Consider the following 2,819-nt stretch of genomic DNA (forward strand, 5'->3'; position numbering starts at 1 on the left):
GGGACATGGACCATTGTGATGACCAGGGCATGGAGCAATGTGATGGCAAGACGGTGGAGCTTTGTGATGAGAAGTCCATGGATAATTATGATGACGAGCGTCATGGAGCACTGTAATGACAAGGGCTATGGACAATTGTGTTGTCAGCGGACATGGAGCATTTTGATGAAAAGGGTCATGGAGCATTTTGATGACAGGTGTTATGGAACATTGTGATGTCATAGGTCATCGAACATTGTGATGATAAGTGAATGTAGCATGGTGATGACAGGAGTCATGGAACATTGTGATGACAGGGGTGAGGGAGTATTGTAATGAATAGTGAGGTAACATTGTGATATCAGTGGTGAGAGAGCATATTGATGAGAAGTGCATGGAGCATTGTGATGACAATGTTAATGGAGCACTGTGATGACAAGATTGTGGAGCACTGTGATGACAATTGCATGGTGCATTGGGATGACGTGTCATGGAGCATTGTGCTGACAAGCGCATGGAACATTGTGATGACAACGGTCATGGAGCATTGTGCTGAGAAAGGCTTAGAGTATTTTGATGACAAGGGTCAAAGAGCCTTGTGATGAAAATTTCATGGAGCATTGAGGTTAAAAATGTCACACAGACTGTTGATGACGAGGGCATGGACCATTGTGATGACAAAGGTCATAAAGCATTGTGAAGACCGGAGTCTCGGAGCATTGTGATGACATGGGTCACGGAGCATTGTGATAACAAGGGCATGGAGAATTGTGATGAAAAGGGCACGGATCATTGGTCTAATAAGTTTCAGGATTATTGCAATGACAGTTGGAATGGTGCATTGTGATGACAAGGGTATGGTGCATTGTGAAGACTGGGTCATGCAGTATTGTGAAGACTGGTGTCAGGGAGCATTGTGATGGCATATGTAATGGCCCATTGTGATGACAATGGCATGGAGCATTGTGATGCGAAATGTCATGAGGATTCTGATGACAAAGGTAATGGAGCATTGTGATGACAATGGCTTTGAGCATTGTGATGTCAAGGGTCAGGGAGCATTGTGCTGACAAGTGCATGGAGAATTGTGATGACAAAGGTCATGGAGCATTCTGATGACAAGCTTGTGGAGTATTTTGATGACCACGGCATGGAGCATTGTGATGAAAACGGCATGGGGCTTTGTGATGAAAAAGGCATGGAGCCTATTCGTGACAGGGTTCAAGGAGCATTCTAACTACAAGTGTCAGGGAGCATTGTGATGACAAGTTTATTGAGAATTGTGAAGACAAAGGTCATGGAGCATTGTGATGAAAAGGGCATGGAGTACTGTGATGACAGGCATCATGGAGCGTTGTGATGACAAGTGTTATGGAACATTGTGATCACAAGTGTTTGGAGCATTGTGATGACAGAGGTCATGGATCATTTTGATTTCAAGGAGCATGGAGCATTGTGATGACAAGGGCATGAAACAATGTGATCCCAAGGTTCATGGAGGATTCTGATGACAATGGTAATGGAGTATTTTGATGACAAGTGCATAGAGCATTGTAATGACAACGTCATGTAGCATTTTGCTGACAAAGGCATGGAGCATTGTGATGACAGGTGTCATGGAGCACTGTGATGACAAGCGTCACGGAGCATTGTGCATGCAGGGGTCATGGAGCATTGGGATGACAAGAGCATGGATCATTGTGATAACAAGTGTCATGGAGCATTGGGATGAAAATGTTCATGGAGTATTGTGATGACAAGGGACATGCAGCGTTGTTATTACAGGGGTGATGGAGCATTGTAATGACATGTGTCATGGAGCACTGTGATGAGAAGGTCATGGAGCATTGGGCTGAAAATGTTCATGGAGTATTGTGATGACAGGTGTCATGGAGCATTGTGATGACAAGGTACCGGAGCATTGTGATGAGAAGTCCAGGAGCCTTTGATGATATGTCTCATGGAACATTCTGCTGAAAAGGGGCATTGAGCATTGTGATTACAGGGGTCGTGGAGCACTGTGATGACAAGGGCATGGAGCATTGGGATGAGAAGGCCATGGAGCCTTGTCATCACAGGGTTCAAGGAGCATACTGACGACAAGTGTCAGGGAGCATTGTGATGACAAGGGTATTGAGCATTGTGGTGACAAAAGTCATGGAGCATTGCGATGAGAAGTCCATGGATAATTGTGATGACGAGCGTCATGGGGTGTTGTGTTGATAAGTGTTATGGAAAATTTTGATCACAAGGATTTGGAGCTTTGTGATGAGAGAGGTCATGGATCCTTATGATTTCATTGTGATGACAATAGCATGAAGCATTATGATAGTGGCATGGTGCATTGCTATGACAGGGTTCATGGAGCATTGAGATGAATAGGGGCATGGAGCATTGTGATTACAGGGGTCTTGGAGCATTGTGATGACAGGTGTAATGGAGCATTGTGATGGCAATGGCATGGAGCACTGTGATGAGAAAGCCATGGAGCATTCTGATGACATGCGTCATGGAGCTTTGTGACGACAAGGGCATGAAGGAATGTGATGAGACCGATCATGGAGCATTGTGATGACAATGACATGGATCATTGTGATGACAACGGTCATGGAGCATTGGGCTGAAAATGTTCATGGAGTATTGTGATGACAGTGATCATGGAACATTGTGATGACAGGGAAATGGAACATTTTGATGACAAGTTCCTCGAGCTTTTTAATGAGAAGATCGTGGAGACTTGTGATGACAAGTCTCATGGAGCATTCTGATGAAAAGGGGTATGGAGAATTGTGATTCCAGGGGTCTTGAAACATTGTGATGACAAGGGCATGGAGCATTGT

This window comes from Mesoplodon bidens (genome assembly GCF_964165515.1).
Source record: "Mesoplodon bidens genome assembly, contig: HAP1_SCAFFOLD_53, whole genome shotgun sequence".
Taxonomy (NCBI): Eukaryota; Metazoa; Chordata; class Mammalia; order Artiodactyla; family Ziphiidae; genus Mesoplodon; species Mesoplodon bidens.